Here is a 22,386-nt window from a genome sequence, read left to right as displayed (position 1 = left end):
CCTGAATTCTAGTTTCTATCTCTGAAATGGGGCCAATAATATAGTCTGAAAACAAAATTTCATTTCAAGAAAGTCTAAAGATCAATGTGATTTGATGGGTCATTTATGAATAATGAAGTGTTTCATCTGTGATGGTCACCCTGGGAGGGTTGTCTACATGGAGGTTGGCTTTAAAAGCCGGAAAGGACCAATGAAAACAGAAATAGAGACCAAAGTGGGAAATGGATGTTTGCAAACTTAACTCTCCCTATGGGGTTATCACAGAGGGGCATTCTTTATCACATTGGCTCAGGTAAGCCTGACCCCTTATGGTGGGCTGCTCTGACATTTGTACTGTTTTGAAAACTGGTCAGTTTCAAAGTTCAATTTGATGATGTGGTACTTAGCTTGAGGCACTCCATTGTGTTTTGTTTTTTTTCTGTTGAGCCTAAGGCATTACCTCTGTTCAAAACAATAGCCTCCCATAAATTTAAGTGATTCATTTTTTCAAGTATTAGAGAAAGGAAGTTTTTAAAATAAAATAATGGAAAATAGAATGAAAAAGTATTATATAACTACAGTAGGTTATTCTAAACATGCACTGAAATTTGCCACCACTGAAAATGTTAGGACGAAGGGAAACTCATATCAACATATATTTTGCTGTCAATTATGTGCCAACTTTCTATGCTAAGGGATTTCAAATAATGTAATTCTCTTATCCATCTTATGAGCCAGTGCCAGTTTACAGAAGAGGAACTAAAGTAATCTACTGACACAGGCACGATGCAATATTAAATGATCTGGCTAGCCTATTAGCTACCTGTCTTCTTGTGACACCATACTTTACAATAAGCAATACCAGGGAAGAGAGGTTTATTTTAGCCACAGTTCAGAGACACGAAGTTCATCTCGGAGAGCATAGGACCAGAGCAGCTGGATCCCGGGTACCAACTAAGAAGCAGAGAGAGGAAAATACCGATGCGAAGCTCACTCTCACCCACCCCTCTACGCTCCCCCAAGGCATGGCAGTCATGAGAGCAGGTTCAGCTCAAACAGTCCTCAGGGTCTCAGTGCTCAGAGATACTTAAGCTTCCTGTCCTATGTTTACTGAAGCCTTGTAATCTCCCCCCCCCTTTTTTTTGCCTATACCCTTTGCTAAAACACCAAAGCCAAGATTCAGTTCCTAAAAACAACAACAAAGCAATGTGCCACCTTCATATTGTTGTGTTTTTAGAAGGGCTCAGGACCTTGCCAAGCTGAAATCAAAGTAGTGGCTGAGCTATGTTCTTATTTGGGGCTCTAATGAAGGAACTGGGGAGTTTATTGGTAGACCTCATTTCTTTGTAGTTGTAGTATAACCAATCACAATATCATGATGAATGCAAGGCCAATATAAGAATGAAAAAAAATCCACTAAGGAAAGATTTATAATCTGTAGCAGGTAAAGATAACATGAGCAATATTTCCAAAGCAATGCCTTCCTTGAACAAAAGAATCATGGGAATTTTATTCTCCTAGCCCATAAATATGCCTGTAGAAACCTATTTTAGGTTCAGGCATGTTTCTGAACATGGTCAGTTTAAGGCCTTAGTTAAAGATCCAATCCAATTTTGACAGGCTTAGCTCAACGAACACGTAAGGTTGAAATGGTAGACAGGAACACTTGAGGGAACACTCAGCTTGAGTGGAGCAAGTGCAAATGCTCCACACCATAAAAGCTTCTCTGCTTTCATCATAAGATCTCATCTTATAAAAGGGAAAGGACTAGGGCTTGGAAGATGGCGCAGTGGTGTAGAGGACTTGCTATTCTTGCAAAGGACCTGGGTTCAGTTTCAAGCACTCACACGGTATCCTACAAAAACCTGGTGCCCTTTTCTGGCTTCCAAAGACCCCTTCCTGCATGTGGTGCACATAGACTCTTGCAGGTGTGCTCACACATACACATACAAATAAGAATTAATAAATATTTTTAAAGGAAAGGACACCTTGCGGTTATTACTATAGGTATTAGCTTCTAATTAGACCTGCATCTAAGCAGCTGTCTGCCCAGCAGGACTGACACTTGGCATCCTTGGCCACTTTCACCCTTGCCTTGAGTTCTGCTCTGCAGCCACTCAGAACATGGCTATTTGCTTCTGGAAGGCCAGCAGGGGTGCTCACACTACCTCTCAGGGATCTCCTGGATTCCTAGGGAAGTTCTCAGATGCTCACTTAGAATACTTTCCTCTTTGGTCCATTCAGTGGGAGCCCTTAGTTACACCTGCAAAATCACTTCACGGTAGCTACGGTGAGGGTACACAAGAACCACAGGCATGAGACGTCATCGTCGCCGTGTGCTCTGATATTGGCAACCACAGATCGATCATAGGTCACATGTGTAGACGGAGCAGCTTAAAGGCAGTCTGTTTTGTCTGCTTACTGTTTTATACCAAGCCCGGAAGGATACCGAGGACCAAGTCTGGGCAAGCAATGAGTAACAAGTGATACCTTGTGACTCAGCTCTGGATCTCCCTGGGGCATTGGCCAGGTGAATTGGGGCCATCGCACACTTATGTATTCTACAGCATTTCAGCAAAGATTCTCAATGACCCGATGCTGTGCCCGGGAGGAATCTTCTTTCGTCATCGCAGACTCCTTTTAGTCTTTCTAGAAACTACATTTCTGCTTGCATCTGATGGTAGATCACGGGCGTGCCTGGTGCATGTAACGGCCAGAGAGGGTGTTGGAGCCCCTGAACTGTACTGAGTGATGGTTGTGAGTTTCCACTCCCAACTACTTATATGTCTTTCCAAGCTCTTCTTTCAGTTTTTTTTTTTTTTAATTTCTTTCAGTGCATCTTAGCGTAGCTATGGGAACATAAGGGGTTCAAGATTGGAAATAGTTTCAATTTAAACTAAAGGTCAGACAGGAGTCAAACCCGTCCTTCCTGCTGTAGGGCTGTCTTGACAGATTGCCAAGGGGTTGGGCCTAGCTTTCCAGTGAGATATTTATCAATTGATCAGAATTCTTAGTCAGAAGTCTAAAGTAGGAGCAACAGGTCAAAAATGGAAAAATACTAGCCAGTGTGATTGGGTTGGACCATTTTCCATGGAAGGTTTTTAATTCCTGAGTAAATATTACTGTACACAGACAGATAAAAGCATGCTTTTAGGTCGTTGAGGTTGAACTGATTGCCTGAGTCAAGGAGTAACTGTTAAATACAAAACATCTTCCCCCCCTCATTTTAATAAGAAAGAAAACCAAACAAAACCACGAAGGTTTTGTATCCATCTTCATAGCCTCCTTAAAATGTACTATACGTTTGAAAGTCAGTAACTGACAGTCTCTCAAGTCTGTTAGGGTTAAAATACCTGCATGCCATCTTGGTCGTTTTCCTCCAGGCTGCTGACACCTGCCTGGACCACTGGTCCCCACGCTCCTAGTGGCCTTCTCATCTCTTTCAGGTTGAGCTTCCTAAGAACACCTGGCAACTGCATCTATAGAATCGGCTCATTCATTTAGAGCCATGCTGTGCTTGCAGGAGACCTCAGTTCAGTGCGCCGCACTCAGCTTCAGTGGTTTCTCAACTCCAGCTCCAGGAGAGCCAGCGCGATCTGCTGGCTCCTGTGAGTACTGTCCTCACAGGCACATACACACAGTCTCATACCCATTCACATAAAGAATGTTGTAAAAGTTTTTTAATAGATTTACTGATTTTATTATTTCATGTGTATATGTGTTTTGCTTTCATGAGTGTATCTATGCCATGCCTGGGACCTGTGGTTCGTCAGAACCCTGGTAGGACTGAAGTTACAGACTGCTGGGAGTTGCTTACGTGGGTGCTGGGGAATTGAACTTGGATCTTATGCAAGAGCGCTCAACTGCTGAGACATCTCTCCGGCCCCAAGAATTTTAAAAAATAGTTTAAAAATTCTTTTTCATTTCCTAATCACAGCTCTCTCCTTTCTCTCCTCCCAGTCCCACCCCCACTTCCATTCTCCCATTCCCCTCTCCCCTTCTCCCCCTCTGATCCTTGCTACCAACAGACCCTGGCACATTAAGCCTCATCAAGACTAAGTGCATCCTCTCCCATTGAGGCCGGACAAGGCAGCCCAGTTAGAGGAATGGGATCTAAAGGCAGGCAACAGAGTCTGAGTCAGAGACATCCTCACTCCAGTTTTTAGGGACCCACATGAAGACCAAGCTGCACATCTGCTACGTATGTGTCAGGGGCTTAGGTCCAGCCCATGCATACTCTTTGGTTGGTGGTTCAGTCTCTGAGAGCTCCCATGGGCCTAGGCTAGTTGGCTCTGTAGGTCTTCCTGTGGTGTCCATGACCCCTCCAACTCCCTCAATCCTTCTCCAGGTTCTTCTTCAAGACTCCCCGAATTCTGCCTGATGTTTATCTGTGGGTCTCTGAATCTGTTTCTATCAGCTACTGAATGAAACCTCTCAGGAGACAGTTGGGCTAGGATCCTGTCTGGGTATTCCTGGGGCCCCACAGGCCTGGATGTTCCTCAAACTTGGCAGGACTCTTCAGGAAGAAAGGTTATGTTATTGGGGGACAATGCGGAGCTCACTTCTGGTAGCTGTGCCCCAGATAGACCAGGCAGGTAGGGGGAAAGCAGGTCCAGGTCTAACCTGGGTATTATTGGGGTCCTGTAGGCTTGAGTGTTCCTGGGAGGTCGGCAGACCTCCTCAGGAGGGAAGGCAATGGAGCTGGTGGGGGTGTGGGGAGACATCGTACAGCTCACCTCTCTTCAAAGAAGTTTTAAAAATAACATGGGGCATTGCTAGTTCTTCCTCTCTCAGTGACAAAATGTGAGGTGAACCCCTCCCTGAGGAATACCTCTCTTGGCACTCAAGGGTATTACCCAAGATGCCAAAGGAAAAAACAATTTAAATTATCCGGCTATAAAGCATACAGACCATGACAATGACCAGGAGGCCAGCATATCCTGAAGGGTACAATGGTGGCACTTAGGTCTTGGAAGGAACTAACAGAATAGGAGGGAATCCATGCCTGGTGCACTGAAAACCTAGCAATCTAACCATGGCTGGTGAGGTCTTGGAGCCCAGAGGAGAACCTACACTGCTACTTTCTCACATCTGCATAATTTGTAACTGTTCTAAACCCTTATCCATAAGGAAACTGCGGTTCTCACCCCTCACCAGCAAAGCCTCCTCTGTGTGTGTGTGTGTGTGTATGTGTGTGTAGTGTGTGTGTGTGTGGTGTGTGTGTGTGTGTGTGTGTGGTGTGTATGTGTGTGTGGTGTGTGTGTGGTGTGTGTGTATATGTGTGGTGTGTGTGTGTATGGTGTGTGTGTGTGTCTGTGTGTGTATGTGGTGTGTGTGTGTATGCGTGTGGTGTGTGTGGTGTATGTGTGTGTGTGTGGTGTATATGTGTGTGTGTGTGGTGTGTGTGTGCCTGTGTGTGTATATGTGTGGTGTGTGTCTGTGTGTCTGTGTGTGTATGCATGTGGTGTGTATGTGTGTGTGTGGTGTGTGTGGGGTGTGTGTGTGTGGTGTGTGTGTGTGTCTGTGTGGTGTGTGTGTGTGTGTGTGTGTGTGTGTATGTGTGTGTGTGTGTGGTGTGTGTGTGTGTAACGGTTGGAAGAGCCAGAGGACAGAATGTCTGCTGTGAGATAGTGCCTCCTCTATATGACAGGGAGCTGCATTCATGAAATCACCACAATATGGCCGTCTAAACAACACCTATACAATGGCACCGCTAGTTGATATCCTGATGCAGGCAGAGGAAATCGCACAGGGGTCCATGCCTGGATGATAAGCCATAGCAATTGACAAATGCTAATAGCAGGAGATAAATCCTCTCAGGGTCAAGTCTCCTGATACGTTCTTCAGTTCCACATGGCAATCCCTAAATACAGAGCCCAGGAGAGCAGTACTAACTGGACTCGGCTGGTTGTCTTTACGTGTCTACACACACAGATGTGTAACAGTAATAATTAAAGAACAATAGGTCATGAATTTCAGAGGAGTCTGAGAGACCCAGGAGGGCTTGTAGAAGTGAGAAGGAGTTGGATGTGATGTACCTACAGTATGTGCACACGAAATCCTCAAAAACTATAAAAATAAAAGGTGATTTGTAAACACAAAAAGGCAAGGTTAAGCTTAAGAGATACGTGCAGAATTCGAACTCCAGACTTTTGGTGTCTGTCCTGACCTGGTCTTCCAGTGCTAGGAGGTTTGAAGAGCTGAACCTCTGTGAGCATCGGGCTGTTAGAAAAGCCTCTGTGGAACCTGATAGTGGCTCAGAGGGAGCAGCTCCGGTGCTGGGATCAGAACTGTGAGCCGGAAGAACGTGGTCATCAGACTTTCCACTTGCCCTCCCTAAAAAATTCAAACTTTGGCAGCCTCTGGGGGAGCTGTCTATTAGTAGACTTTTTCACTGCTGTGACAAAATGCCTGACGCAGTGACCTAAGGGGACGAGAAGTTTATTCAGCTCATGCCTCAGTGGCTGCAGGCCAGATCCTCACGGTGGGGGAAGCAGAGTATGGGAAGCTGTTTGTTACATCGAGGCAGCCTAGGAAGCAGAGGGACTCGGAGCTGTAACCAGAAGCAGGTAATTTGCCTTCACAACCTCTCCCCCACCCCCACCCCACCCAGCGACTCCTATCTTTCGGTTTCGCCCTACTTCCCAAAGGTCTCACAGCCTGGCAAACAGCTGCACCAACTCTGGGTCACAGGTTTGAGAGCCCAAGGGAGACGCCTCCCATTCAATCCAGGCGGGCCATCTCTCCAGACCTAAAGGGATCCTAAGACTCTGAAAGTGTGCCAAGGAAGACCAACCTGAGAGGGCGAAAGCAGCACAGGAAATGGGCTGGCAGTGGATCGCCTCTTGGCTTTTCTTTCTTCCCTTCCTCCTACTTTCCTCCTTCTTTCCCTTCCTTCCTCCATCCCTTATTTTGTGTGTGTATGTGCGCGCGCGCGAGTGTGTATGTGTGTGTGTGTGTGTGTGTGTGCGCCCACATGCACACCCATACACATGCACTTCCAGAGGACAACCTTGGCTGTTGTTTCTCAGGTGCCACTCACCTTGTTTTTGAGACAGGGTCTCTCTCACTGGCCTGGGGCTCGCTTACTTAGGTAGGCTTTGTGGGAGTGAACCCCAGGGATCTGCCTATCTCTGCTCCCTTAGATCTGGGATTATAAACTTTGGCCACCATGCCTGGATTCTCCTTGAATTCTAAGGATTGAACACAGGTACTTCTGCTTGCAAGACAAGCACATTACTAACTTAATTGTCTCACTGCCCCAACCCCAACCTAGCTTTCTTTTTGCCTTCCGTGTTGGAGTAAATTTTGGGGTAGCCAGCAACCTATGTCAATGGACAAAGACTACAGTGTGTCTTTGCTGACCCTCCACGGAAAGCCTGTGTCTAGTCAAAGGACCCAGAATGAGATGGTCTAGCAAGACAGGAATTTGTAGACAACAGTTACCCAGGCAAACAGCATCAGACAGCCACCCGACCCTGCTGTGTCAGCAAAGGCATTCCTCGGCTGAATATTTGCTCGTCTTCAACTGGACATTGTTTCTTCAAAACAAAAGGAAAAACCGCTTCAGGAATGCAGGCTCTTCTTTGGGACAATTGATGACTAATGGCAATTACAAAATATTAAGGGTGGTTCTTCCTAGAAGAGATGACATATCAAAACATCTGTCTTCTGCAACTACTATGATATTCTTGGCTCTGTAACGCTATCCTTTGCTTATCCTCGTTCTTAGACTGTACCCTTGATTTTAATCTTAATTTAATATTTATGTATTCTTTGTCTTTTGTTTTGTTTTGTTTTTTTGTCACAAGGGTTCTCTGTGTAGCCTTGGCTATCCTGGAACTTGATCTGTAGACCAGGCTGGCCTTCAACCCATTGCCATTGCCTCTGAATGCTGGGATCAAAGGGGTGCTTAATTTTTTGAGAAAGGGTCTCATGCAGCTCAGGCTATCCTCAAACTCCTCTCTATGTAGCTGACAATGACCTTGAACTTCTGTTCTTCCTTCCTTTAGCCTTTCAGGGCTGGGATTACAGACATACACCACTGTATCCAGGTTATATGGTCAAGGGTTTTGGCCAGACCAGACTAGCACTAAGCCCAGCAACTGAGTGAGGTTCTTCACCAGCCCTCAACCCTTGTTTTTAAAAAGCAAAAGCAATCTTCTGACAGTCCCAAATGCAGTAGGAAAAATACTTAGTGAAATATCAGAAGCACCAGCACCCACTTTGCCAATGACTTGTTTCCGTTTCCAATCACTTGACTCACGCATGCCCAGTCACAGAGATCAGAGATGCATTCCAAGAACAATGACTGGGATGTGAGTCACACGCTCCCGTGTCTGCTGGGTGGTACACCAGTGTCTCAGAACTGCCCTGTTTTCCCAACTTAAGACGAGAAAAAAGTCAGAAAACAAAGACAGTTGCTTCCTCTTGAAAGGTATTTATAACTATTCTGACTTGATTTGTCTCAGTTGTGAGGCCATGGATGTAAATCTATGCCGTAGTAGTTGCATCTTTTCAGGTCAGAGAGAAGCAACTCAGACAAATAATTGGCAGCAGACATTGGAAAAGACTTCGTTTAAGTCATGTCTCACTTCCTAGCACCCACAGTGAGCGGTTTGCAACTGCTTATAGCACTGGGTCCAAGAGATCCGATGCCTTCCCTTGGTCTCCATGGACACACACACACACACACACACACACACACACACACACACACACACACACCACCCACATAAATCATATCCACACATTAAATAAAGAAATACGTTAATAAATAAAACTTTTATAAATGCCTTGTCCAATAAGTGGGCTTTTCAGGACAGTGGGGACAGATCTGGCAGAGTCTTTCCTATCAACAATGCTTCTTCTACTCACATTTTTTTTTCTTTCTTTTTTTTCAGAGCTGGGGACCGAACCCAGGGCCTTGCGCATTCTAGGCAAGCGCTCTACCACTGAGCTAAATCCCCAACCCCACAATTTTTAAACTTAACAGGAATGACAAGATATAAAAATGTCATCCAGAAAAAAGAAACTTACAGTGTCATTAAAAATCATCAAGGACACCTTCCGGCTTGAGGAGGGAGTAGGAAGAGTCTAAGTTCTAGGCCAGCTTGGGATACTATAGCGAGACTCTGTCTCAATGAAAACCCAGTAAACCAAGATGAACGAAAACCAGCCAGCCGGCAAACAAAACAGCAGCCCTGCTTATAGCACCAAATCCACACAGCTTATAAGACTGGCAATCTTTGCATAGGGATTATTAGTCTGTAGCACGTTCAGTCTTCTGGGTAGTTTTGGAAGAAGACGCATGAGCTAAGGAATATCAGGTTGGGTTGTGATACAGAGTGTGATGTTTTTGTTTACAAGTGTGATAGGCTTTTCTAGTGGACCTGCATAATCATAAAATAAGGTGGTTGAATATGGAGACTATTCATGGAAAGGTCTGCTTAACTTACTGTTAAGAGCGTTGGGTGCTGCTTCTTTGTCACTGGGCTCGGACAAGGAAGTAGGCTCAGATAAGAATATCAGAAACGGTGACCATGGGGCTTTGTTTACTACTTTGCTGAATGATTACGTTTTGCGATTTCTTTGATTACTACTTTATTAATTACTATCTTGCGTGATCTCCTTGTTTACTACTTCGCTTGATTACTTTGTCTTTGATCTAAGACCTGACCATGGTTTTTGGATGTACCTAGAATGATATAGAAGTAGGCTGGAGAGAAATAAAGCTGCTTTAGCCTCGGCACGAGCTAAAGTCATGTTATACTTTTGTCTGATTGTTTTTCTTCCTTTTCAATCCTCACTCCCTCCCTTGAGACCCTGAGCTGGCTTGTCAACTCACTGTAGACAGAATTTGTTCAAGGCCTGCTAACTGCTAAGATGGCTATCAAGTACTAAGATACTTAACTCTTAACTCTTGTCTTCCCAAACCAGGATGTCAACCCTATTCATATTGTTACTATTTGCTATTGTTTCTTAGTCCTAGACCAGGGATTAGCGATTGACTCTCTACCACATTCTAAAACAGTGATGAGTTACATCTTAGCTACTGTTTCTGTTGCTGTGATAAAAACATAAGACCAAATGTAGTTTGGGGAGAAAGGGTTTGTTTCACCCTATAACTTAGGAAAGCCAGGACAGGAATCTGGAGGCAGGAACCAGAGCAGAGGTTTGCTCTGGAGGATTGCTGCTTCCTATCTTGCTCTCTCCTGACTTGCTCCCCTGCTTTCTAATAGCATCAAATACCACCTGTGGATAGGATGGCACTATCCACAATGGGATATCAACCTCTAAGGAAGAAAATGCCCCACAGACTTTTCTCTAGATCAATTCTATGGAGGCATTTTTCTCAATTGACTTACCAAATGGCTCCTGCTTGTATCAAGTTGATACAAAAGTGGCCACCACAACCCATCAATGTGTCCCAAGAGGGATTACAAAGCTGAAGACAGAGCTCAATGGTAGAGCACTTACCTAGCATGGACAAGCTCTGAGACTCAATTCCCAGAGCCACAAGGCAACTATCAGGTTCTTGGCCTCTCATTGTTGTTATTTCAAACATATTGCTCAAGCTGATCTAATACACATGCACAGGCACGCATATGCACACTCACAGATCATTACTAAGTCAGGGGTCATAACAAATTTGCTTCCTTACTGAGATTCTATTCCTCCTCCTGTCCTGCTCAGTCATCTTCCTCAGCACCCCAAGCAAGTAGGAAAGTACCAGAAAATCTCCCAGGAGGCACTTGCCTACCCACCTGTTCTGATCCAGAAGACAGATGCGTCAACCACCACAGCTGCCAACAGTGTTTGATCTTAGCAACATCAGGATGTGGGCTCTCAGGTTTAGGCAATGAGTCACACACAACACTGAGAGGAAGGGGATTTCCTTTCCAGGTCCAAACCAGACTTTTCTGTGCTTATCTCTGAACCTACACACTCTCCCTGGGCCTTGACTTCAGGAAGGAAACCTCATTGGTCCCTTTAATTGTTGTGTTGATTTACAAAGTACTTAAGGGCTTCTGAGTGGGACTCTGCTCTATGTGTGACAGTCCCCAAAGGAAACCCTTCCTCACACATACGTCCTTCACCTGAGGTGTTATGTGTGACAGTTAAACAGTCCAAAGTTAAAAACAAAAATGAAAGGAACCCCAACCCTCCCCAAGTATTAGGGAGTATATTGGGTAGAAATGCACAAGTATCCCCCTTGTGTATTAGGGAGTATAGCAACCAACTCACAGAGGTTATACTTTTCCTTTCTAACTCAGTGGAAAAAATAGAGACAAACATTAGTGCACATCTTAGTGTACTAATGGAACTGACACGCCTTAATGCTAAGCTGTATGAGAGACGGGACCAAGGATGTTCAGACTGTAAACACACATTGGTTCTAGATGACAACTGCAATGGTACTAATTTGGCATTAATTTTGACATAACTTCTATGACATTTCAACACAGATACATTTATTATTGTTGCTATGAAACGTTAGTCTATAAAATGCAACAGAATCCTACAATACTGCCATTCTACTTTCTCAGTAATTGTTTGCCTGTTTTATAATATTGGAATTGGCACCTGTAAGTCCCACAAGGAGTATTTCTGAGAGCTTTAAGAGCATGACTTCTGCATAGACATAGGAACCCTACCCTGATTCCCAACCCTTTTCATTCAGAGTATAGTGTGCAAGGAAACAGTTTCTATGACTGATGGGAAGAAACAATGATCCTTGTAGCTAGCAGTGAATGACCAGTGGTTCCCATGCTCTCCAATCCTCCAAGGAGCTCCTTTGATGACTGAGGGCTTGTCTTAGTCACGGCTTCTATTGCTGCACCGAAACACCATGACCAAAAGCAAGGTTGAGGATGAAGGGTTTATTCAGTTTATGATTCCACACCACAGTGTGTTTCAATTATTTTTAGTTAGGGTTTCCATTGTTGTGAAGACAGACCATAACCACGGCAACTCTTGTAAGGACAACATTTAATTGGGGCTGGCTTACAGGTTCAGAGGTTCAGTCCATTATTATCAAGGCAGGAAACATGGTAGCATCCAGGCAGACATGGTGCTGGAGAAGGAGCTGAGAGTTCTGCATCTTTTTTTTTTTTTTTTTTTTTGGTTTTTTTTTTTTTTTTTTTTTTCGGAGCTGGGGACCGAACCTAGGGCCTTGCCCTTCCTAGGTAAGCGCTCTACCACTGAGCTAAATCCCCAGCCCCGAGAGTTCTGCAACTTGACCTGACTGCAAGAGAAACTGTCCTGGGTGGAGCTTCAGAGCCCACCCCCACAGTGATACAATTCTTCCAACAGGACCACGCCTAATAGTGCTACCTCCCGTGGGCCATGCACATTTAAATCATAACACAGTTCATCCTCAAAGGAAGTCATTAAATATCTCAAGCATGGATATATATACTTCCGATATATATATTTGATTCTGCTCCTCATTTGGACAAAGGAGAATACATTCATTTTCTGGTGCCTCACAATTGGCTGGTCTGTGGAAGTGCTGGCCTGGCTGGCTTTATGTCAACTTGACATGCGCTAAAGTCATCTGAGAGGAGGAAATCTCAATAAAGAAAATGCCTCCATAATATCCAGTTGTAGGGAATTTTCTTAATTAGTTAATTGATGTGGGAGAGTCCAGCCTATTGTGGGTGGTACCATCCCTGGGTTTATGGCCCTGAATAGTATAAGAAAGCAGGCTGAGCAAACCAGTAAGCTGCACCCAACCCGTGACCTCTGCCTCAGCTTCTGTCTACAGGTTCTTTGCCCTGTGTGAATTCCTGCCCTCACGGAAGATGGACAGTTATATGGAATTGTGAGTGAAATAAACCCTTTTCTACCCAAGTTTCTTTTGGGGATGGTGCTTCATCACAGTAATAGTAACACTAAGACAATGGGTGACAGGGTTCCATAGGTTGGAGTCTTGAATTGAGAACATGGACATATTTGTTTTGATTTGAATACTATACAATGTATTCATGTGTCAAAGTATCACAGAGTAACCCATAATATGTACACTTTTCAGTATCAGTTATGGGTGAACCTAGACACTGTGGCAACAGCTGTGGGTCTCTGCATTTGTTTCAGTCAGCTGCTGGGTGGAGCCTCTCAGAGAACAATACAATCCTGTCTGCAAGCATAACAGAGTATCATTAATATGGTCAGGGATTGGTGCTTGCCCATGGGATAGGTCTCAAGTTCGGTTGGTTATTGGTTGGCCATTTCGCCAGTCTCTGCTCCATGTTTGTTCTTGCATTTCTTGTAGACAAAACAAATATTGGGTGTCTTAGTTAGGGTTTACTGCTGCGAATATATACCATGACCAAGGTAACTCTTCTAAGGACAACATTTCATTGGGGCTGGCTTACAAGTTTGGAGATTCAGTCCATTATCATCAAGGCAGGAGTGTGGCAGCATCTAGGCAGGAATGGTGCAAGAGGAGCTGAGAGTTCTACATCTTCATCCAAAGGAAGCCAGGAACAGACTGAGCATCCTTAGGCAGCTGGGAGGATGATCTCCAAGCCCACCTTTACAATGACATACTTCCAACAAGGCTACACCTCCTAATAGTGACACTCCCTAGGATGAGCATATGCAAACCATCACAGATTGGGAGACTTTTAATGATTGTTTTTACTTCCTTAGGGGTTATGGGACTGTTTAGATTGTTTACCTGATCTTGATTTAACTTTGGTAAGTGGTATCTGACTAGAAAATCATCCATTTCACTTACATTTTCCAGTTTTGTGGAGTAGAGGTTTTTTAAGTAAGACCTAATGATTTTTTAAAAATTTCCTCAGGTTCTGTTTTTATATTAATTTCTTATTTTGTTAATTTGGATACGGTCTCTGTGCCTTTTAATCAGTTTGGCTAAGGGATTGTGTATCTTGTTGATTTTCTCAAAGAACCAGTTCTTGGTTCTTATTGATTCTTCAAATTATTTTCTTTGTTTCTAATTGACTGATTTCATCCCTAAATTTGACTGTTTTCTGCTGTCTACTCCTGTTGTGTGTTTGCTTTATTTTGTTCTAGAGCTTCCAGGTGTGCTGTTAAGTTGCTAGTGTGAGATCTCTCCAATTTCTTTATGAAGGCACTTAGTGCCATGAACTTTCCTCTTAGCACTGCTTTCATTGTGTCCCATAAATTTGGGTATGTTGTGCCTTCATTGTCATTGAATTGTACAGAGTCTTTGATTTGTTTCTTTATTTCTTCCATGACCAAGTGATCATTGATTAGAGTTGCTCAGTGCCATGAGTGTGTGGGGCTTCTGTTATTTCTGATGTTGCTGAACTCCAGCATTAATCCAGTGTGGTCTGATAAGATGCAAGGGGTTATTTCAATCTTCTTGTATTTGTTGAGGCTTTCTTCTTTGTGAGCGAGTATATGTCAGTTTTGGAGAAGGGTCCATGAAGTGATGAGAAGGTATGTTCTTTTGTGTTTGGATGAAAGGTTCTGTAGATTTGTTAGGTCCATTTGGTTAATAACATCTATATAAGTTTCATTATTTCTTTGTTTAGTTCCTGTTTTGATGACCAGTTCATTGGTGAGAGTGGAGTGTTGAAGTCTCCCACTATTATTGTGTGAGGTTCGATGTGAGATTTAAGCTTTGGTAATGTTTTTTGTTTGTTTGTTTGTTTGTTTGTTTGTTTATGAATGTGGGTGCATTTGGGGCATAGATGTTCAGAACTGAGATGTCATGTTGGTGGATTTTTCCTTTGATGAGTATAATGTATCCTTCCCCACTACTTTTGATTACTTATGGTTGGAAGTCTATTTTATGAGATATTAGAATGGCTACTCTAGCTTGCTTTGTTAGTCTGTTTGCTTGGAAATCTTTTTCCAGTCTTTTATTCTGAGGTCGGGTCTATTTTTGTTGCTGAGGTGTGTTTCTTGTATACAGCAGAATGGTGGATCTTGTTTTTGCATTCACTCTGTTAGTTTGTGTCTTTTTATTGGTAAATTGAGTCCACTGATGTTGAGAGTTATTAATGACCAATGATTGTTACTTCCTGTTATTTTGGTGTTGGTGGTGGTACTGTGTCTGTGTTTGTGTGTGTGTGTGTGTGTGTGTCCCACGCGCGACCTCGCCAGCAAGAAAACATGCAGGGACATACAAATCCTTGCGGCAGCCAAAACTTTTATTAAGTCTTAAGGAGAGCCCCTCGCGCCCGCATGGCGCGGCTTATATACACCCTAGCGCGGTGCATCCACACCTGATTGGTCACTTACCCATGATCTCATTAGGCACGCCCCGGAGTGGGCAAAGACCTGGCACGAAGGCACTCTTGCACATGCGCACACAGTTAACTTCCTGAAAGGAAGTCGGCTGGCGCGGCGGAGGCCAGCGCCATCTTGTAATAGCGGAAGCTATCCTGGCCTTCCACGTGGGGTGCAGTGGAAGCCAGCACCATCTTGTGGTGGAGAATGTTAAAGCGGCCCTCTACATCTCCCCCTATTTATTTATTTTATCACAAATCATTTATTTTATAACAAATCATGATCACCCTATCGCGTGCAATGAGGAAACCTCAGCGATGTGGAAGGGCTGATCAAAGGATCAATGAGTCTCTTTCATCCCAGTGCAATGGATCCACAGATCCATGGGGTGCAAGAGCAGAGAACTCAGATACCGACTAATTCCTGAGCATAGATAAGAGGCCCCTTGTACAATGGCCACAAGTGCTTGAGTGATAACGGCCTTGTCACATTTCTGTTGAGATCTGAGTTTGCAAACCAACCATAGCATGAACACTAATCCACAGCATAGGGCTGCACCAAACAGAGCCACTCCCGATAAGTAGTGGGCACCTCATCTGATTCACCTCAGCTGTTACCACCAAGGGCCGTAGTCAAGCTGCTCCTATAATAGAATTTAGAATTCCCAATTGTTAGTAACTACTCCAGAAAGTTTATCCACTGTGTTTGTCTAACAATAGATTGGGGGAGGATAACTCCAGACACTGCAGACACAATGTCTGCAACAGTAATGGCTGCTACAATAGCAGCGAAAGTGTCAAGGTCTTTTCCAGGACAGTTCAGGATCAGTCATTTTTCTCTGGAACAACCAGCAGGCAAGGGAAACATGTTTGAGATCTGTATAACCAGGACAGAGTTCCCCAGTCCACAGCAGCTTTACGCAGGTGGCATTCCTGTGAAGCTACAGTCTGTAAAATGACCAGTTAAGGCAGCAAGAGTCGCCAGAGAAATGAGGGGGGCAGCAACGACAGCTGGAGTCCAGTCTTCTCCAGCAAGCAGCAGTGCACAGAGGGTCAGAGAGCAGGCCATAGTGGGACGGGACACACGCAGCGGTAACACTGACTGCAGCAACGGCAAAATCTCTGTGATGACAAATGAAGAAGGGGAATCTTTCATCTTCCTCTCAGGGCAGAGGAATGACTCCAGGGACCCGAACCACGAGAGCTGAATCTTTATGCAACCAGGATCAGCAAGTCTCAGCAACCACTCAGGCAGCTGGAACACTCTTGTAGCATCCTGTAGAAAAAACATAAACATTCCCTCTTCCCCATATAAAATATCTAGACAGGATCATGTCAATATGTGGATCTTTCTATTTCACCTAGGCAGAAGTATGCCTAGTTGTAGGGTGCCATAAACTTTGGCATCCAAATTTTAAAATTGAAATAAAAGGAGCATTATTTAGCATACAGGGATAACTCCCCCTTTTTATTTATAAAGATATAGTAAAGATATTATTTATTAAGGTAAGTCCTTGAGGATTAAATTGAGGACACTGAGCACTTGTATTTATAAATTGACTTGTATACCAAATTATTGTATCCAGCATTATTGTTTTGGATATATAAAGAATGAGATTTTTTGACTAATTATTCCTATGTAAGGCCTATAATCTGTCTGGTATCATTGTCCTCCCTTGCTAAAGAGCCCAGGCAATCCAGTTTGAGTTCTTAAATGGTCTATTAAGGAACAGTTTTTAGTGCTCTTAACCACTAAGCCATTTCTCTAGCACCTCACAAACTTTATTTACCTAAACATAAGCATTAATTAGAAATGTCAAATTCTGTAAATATTGTCTAGATTTCAGTCTTACTAGAAATCCCTGAGCTGGCAGGGCGAGGCTGAGAATTGAAAGTAAGCAAATGGAGTCTTCTTCTTTTTATATTAACTCCATTACCATTTTCAAAGAGCTGGGTCTATGGTTTTGTTTAGTTGTCTGAGCCAGGGCACTGAAAGGACAGTGAGTTGTCAGACAATTCACACTGAAATCATCACTCACTGATTTCATGTAGAAAACTTGCCTCTAATAAAGCATTAAGTAATTGAAATCAATTGTAAACCACAAGCCACACATTGGCTATCAGTATGTGAATTGAAAGCTTGATTTAAAAACAATGGCTAAACTACGGAATTTAATAATCTGTGTTGAAGCAATAGAAACTCAAGAGAATAAACAAGTGATCCAATCATACATGTAGCCTTTTCATTAGATGAACCACCTATAAATACACTAAGCGCATTTCCTATGGGTTGCATGCACAAATATACAGGAAGTACAAAAGCATGCAAAGAGTAAAATTATCAATTTTGCCTGAAAAATTTGTATATGTAATAGGCCAAATATCAGTATTTTGTAATAACCAATTTGATTGTTGTTTGGAATAAGGTATGTTTCACCATGACTTCCATGACTCTAGTCTACAATTCTGTATTAATGCAGCTGAAGCTTTATCTCCAATGTGCATAACAAAGACCTAAGTCCTCTGGTAGGGTGAGGTACTTAGCCAATTAACATATTCTTAGAAGCTTAAAATTAGCCTCAAATATTCTTTTCTGGAGTAGTGTAACAGCTACTCCCCAAATATAAAAGCTCATTTTGAGAGCAAAGGTTTGTAGTAAAAATATCCATATACACTGAAAGATTTAAGGTTCTAACCTTTTACATTGAAGAAGCAACAAAATTACCTAATACAAGGCTGTTAGCAATCCTCTAAATCTATCTTGAAATGGCAGTTGGAGTAAGTAAACTGGCTGTAATGTTCTCACAAGTTCCAAAACCTCATCAATCCTTTGTAAATCTTGTAACAATCTCTACCTGTTTGATTTTTTCTTAATTAAAAATAAGTTTGAGTTAGTCAATGTAACACTGGCAATCCTTAATCACAATCTTTAAGTTCTCTTTGTAACACCAGAGCACAACCACAAGGTCACCTGAGTTCTGAGTACATGACTAGGCAGCTGTCCTTGGGGCAGTGGAATTAGCATTAAAATACAGATAGCTTTAGGGCAAACCACAACTAGGAAAGCAAAACTCGACCTCCAACAAACTAGTACAAAGTTTGACTGCCAATTCCTATATATGAACACACGATGGCGTAGTCTCTAGTACCTCAACAAAGAGACATTGTCCTAAATTCTTTTAGAAGCCTGGTTTCTAGAATAAGAATTCCATAAAAATATTATCTCAATTTAGATCTGTTTCCCTGGGTTGACTCATGCCACATGTTGTCTAGAATGACTCCATCCAAATTACCAGCTTTATGTCAACTTTCTGTTACCAATATTATACCTTTTTAACCATATCCAATAACTTGAAAGCCAATAGTCCATAACCAAGGCAAGTAGAGCATATTTACACATTTAAAACCAATCAGAAACAAATTGAAGTGGCTACACATATCTTTAATATTTAGACCAAACACCATTTTTACCTTTTTAACTATGATTTTAAGAGAAGCACCTTGTCACCTGTTGAGTCAAATAATAAGTCAGGGATATCTCTAAGAGAAACAGCTGTCAGCTCTTGTATCAAAGAAGCTGAGAAGCTGCTGGCACCTTTAAGATCAGCTTGTGCAGACGCTTAGCCTCTGGGCAGCTTCTCCAGCTAACCTAGACTCCTGGCTGCAGGTGCAGGGCTCTAAAGGCCTGATTGAAACTGTTTTTTATTCATTTGTTCCTTTTTGAAACGTGTTAAAGCCAAGTCAAGGTGTGAACGACCAGCAGATAAAGTTTTTACCATTTTTTGTTTTGAACATGAAACATAAAACATTTAAACAACGAGAAGCAAGAACCACAGGCATAAACTAACAGACATGGGGACATCCTGGTGCACCAAGGACAGACAATAGACAAAGAGGGAAAAAACCAGATGGCGTTCACGGTGACTATCCACTCGAGTGGAGTCGATATGGACGATGGATTGTCTCAATTCCTGGACTAGTCCATCAACGTGTTGAAACCCAATTCCTGTAAGATACTGAGATATATTATCTGAGCAGCACGACTGACATTCGCCAATGGTATGGAAGTGAAACACAGTCCTGAATATTTTTACTCACAACCCAATTACATTAACTCCATCAAGCTGTGCATGGGATTTGAGATGTCCTTTTGTTTGATTCTCCTGAATAAATTTTCAGGCAGTCTGCCTCTATCAAGCCTAATCAGTATGACTCTGCAAAGCTTATAGAGCCTGATCACACCTTTTACCAGCACAAAGACAAAATTTTTCTCCCAAAATACTGTGTTCCTTTTATCTCCTTTTCTTTTCGTTTTTTCTTTAGAGACCTTTTTTCCCTCCGACATACTTTCTTGTTGTTCTGTAAGGACCCTCTGACCTGTCCTAATGGCTATAACGGCTTCCCACACAAAGAAAAAAATAAACAAAATTATCAGCCTCGTCCACGAAGGATCCATAACTTTCGGTTTCTTCACAGTGGCTCTCCACCTAGGCCCATATCTTTCTTCTTCATAGCGAGCTGCCTCATCTTCTAAATCCTCTTCCTCAGAGGAGCCAAGCTCGTCTGTTTCTGAACTATCAAGCCCCAAGACCTCTAACTCCTTTACCTGATAAAGGTTTTTTTTTCCGGGGTTTTCTCCTCCTTTCCCTGTTTATTTAATTTAATCTTAGCAGGGGGCCCCCTTCTTTATTCAGGGTCCCTCCCTCAGTAGCCGAGGTGGCCACTGTCCCCGGGGCGTCCTTTCCCCGTACTATCACCTCTGGCGGTGGTAAGACCACAGAGGGGCCTGGTGCTTGAGATCGATCAGTATCATTTTTTCGTTGCAACCTTTCACTACGCTCCGTTTCTGACATGCTTTCCTGAATTTCGTCCAGGGCCTCTTGGCCTGCCGCTATTATAGGATGAAAAATGTCTTTACCTAAACAATCCTTGACCATCTGCCAAATTCCTAACGTTCCCGGCCTCAGACTACCATGTAATAGAGGCCTCAACAGCACCCTCAGCAGAAGGAGAAAGATACGATACGTCAAGACCAAACAATTCGGAAATTATCATGTCTCTCGGAGCTTACCTCAATTCCTGCCGCTTCTGGATTCTCTCTGCAGACGGAGGACTCCCTCTCAGCGCCTGACGATGGTGTGGCATTTTTTTATCCCGGGTTTCTGGCACCAGATGTCCCACGAGCGACCTCGCCAGCAAGAAAACACGCGGGGACATACGAATCCTTGTGGCAGCCAAAACTTTTATTAAATCTTAAGGAGAGAGCCCCGCATGCCCGCATGGCGTGGCTTATATAGCGCGGCGCATCCACACCTGATTGGTCGCTTACCCATGATCTCATTAGGCACGCCCCGGAGTGGGCAAAGACCTGGCACAAAGGCACTCTTGCACATGCGCACACAGTTAACTTCCTGAAAGGAAGTCAGCTGGCGCGGGGGAGGCCAGCGCCATCTTGTAATGGCGGAAGCTATCCTGGCCTTCCACGTGGGGCGCAGTAGAAGCCAGCTCCATCTTGTGGTGGCGAATGTTAAAGCGGCCCTCTACCTGTGTGTGTTACCTTTCTAGTTTTGTTGTGAGATGTTTGATTTCTTGTGTTTTCTTGGGTGTAGTTATCTTCTTTGTGTTGGAGTTTTCCTTCTATTATCCTCCTTAGGGCTGGATTAGTAAAAAGACATTGTTCAAATCGGGTCTTGTCATGGAATATCTTGGTTTCTCTATCAAGTTTTGCTCAGAATAGTAGTCAATGCTGACATCTGTTCTCCTAGGCTTTTAGAGTTTCTGTTGAGAAGTCAGGTGTAATTCTCCTAGGTCTGTCTTTATATGTTATTTGGCTTTTTCCCATTGCAGCTTTTACTATTCTTTGTTCTGTACATGTAGTGTTTTGATTATTATGTGGAGGTAGGATTTTCTTGTCTGGTCCAATCTGATTGCTGTTCTGTAAGCTTCTTGTATGTTTATAGCCATCTCTTTCTTTAGGGAATTTTTATTCTATGATTTGTTGAAGATATTTTTTGGGCCTTTGAAGAGAGGAATCTTTCTCCCTCGTCTCTTCTTATTATTCTTAGGTTTGGTCTTTATATAGTGTCCCAAATTTCCTGGATTAGGTTGTGTGTACACATTGAATTAGGTACTTTTTAGATTTTCAGCTTCTTTGACCAATGTATCAATTTATTCTGTTGTATCTCCTATGCTGAGATTCTCTCTTCCATCTCCTGTGTTCTGTTGATGATACATGCATTTGTAGTTCCTGTTCTCTTTCCTAGGTTTTCCATCTTCAGGGTTCCTTCCCGTTGTGTTTTCTTTTGTTCTTCTATTTCCATTTTCACATCTTAAACAGTTTTCTTTATTTTCTTTACCTGTTTATGTTTTCTTGTATTTCTATAAGGAATTTATTCAAATCCTCTTTAAAGATCTCTATCATCTACATAAGATGAGCTTTAAGGTCACAGTCATACTCTTTAGGATATCCAGGGGTTGCTACAGTAAGAGAGCTGGGCTCCGATGGTGTCATATTGATACCATCCTCTGCTACATATGTGGCTGGAGCCATGGGTCCCTCCATGTGTACTCTTTGGTTGGTGGTTTAGTCCCTGGGAGCTCTGGTTGGTTGACTGGCTTTTGTTGACTGTGTTCTTATGCTTGCCTTTAGGCATGTGGTTGTCTTTGGTGTTGGCTGGCATTGTAATCTCTGGGAGTAGAACTCTGAGACTGGTTGTCTCAGATGACAGCAGGCTTCCAGGGAGGTAGGCACATCTGTGGGCTGGAGAACGGAGTGTAGATGCAAAATTGCAGGTAGAGGTCTGGATGTGAAACTGGAACTTATAAAGGACTGTGAAGAGTCCGTGGCTGCTGGGTTTGCTGGGCATTGAAGTATATGTGTCTCACCTGGATCCTGGTTGTCCTGTGTGGCAGCAGACCTCCTGGGAGGGAGGCAGAACTGTGGGCTGAGGATTGGAATGCAGATCCATGATTTCAGGGAGAGGTGTGGACCAGAATCTGGAGTTTGGAAAGGCAGTATAAGCTTTTTTAAATTAGATTTTTTAAAATATTAGAGTTGTCTTCCTGTAACAAGGCAAGAGCAATAGAGACACCAACCCACCCACAAAACTTTTGATCCAAAATTTATCCTGTCTTTAAGAAATGCATGGGGCTAGGGATTTAGCTCAGTGGTAGAGTGCTT

General features: G+C 43.2%; 1 protein-coding gene, 1 long non-coding RNA gene and 1 pseudogene across 1 annotated transcript in view; all 3 read right to left on the bottom strand.

Annotated features, from left to right (window-relative positions):
• Erich1 (glutamate-rich 1) overlaps positions 1–22,386 on the bottom strand; it is a gene marked incomplete at its 5' end in the record, with an annotated part of 52,793,804 nt that overhangs the window by 29,907,859 nt on the left and 22,863,559 nt on the right.
• LOC148000562 (uncharacterized) lies at positions 19,234–20,245 on the bottom strand (annotated as a pseudogene).
• Positions 20,435–22,386, bottom strand: part of LOC120097385 (uncharacterized) — a 69,122-nt gene continuing 67,170 nt past the window's right edge. The window contains exons 4-5 of the long non-coding RNA XR_015640364.1: positions 22,092–22,202; positions 20,435–21,966 (exon numbers count right to left, since the gene is read on the bottom strand). This is a non-coding gene — a long non-coding RNA (uncharacterized LOC120097385). The remainder of the gene's footprint in view (positions 21,967–22,091; positions 22,203–22,386) is intronic.

The sequence above is a fragment of the Rattus norvegicus genome, chromosome 16, assembly GCF_021556685.1.
Source record: "Rattus norvegicus strain SHRSP/BbbUtx chromosome 16, alternate assembly SHRSP_T2T, whole genome shotgun sequence".
Taxonomy (NCBI): domain Eukaryota; kingdom Metazoa; phylum Chordata; class Mammalia; order Rodentia; family Muridae; genus Rattus; species Rattus norvegicus.
Note: the sequence above shows the minus strand (reverse complement) of the source record. Positions and strands in the feature narration are given on the sequence as shown.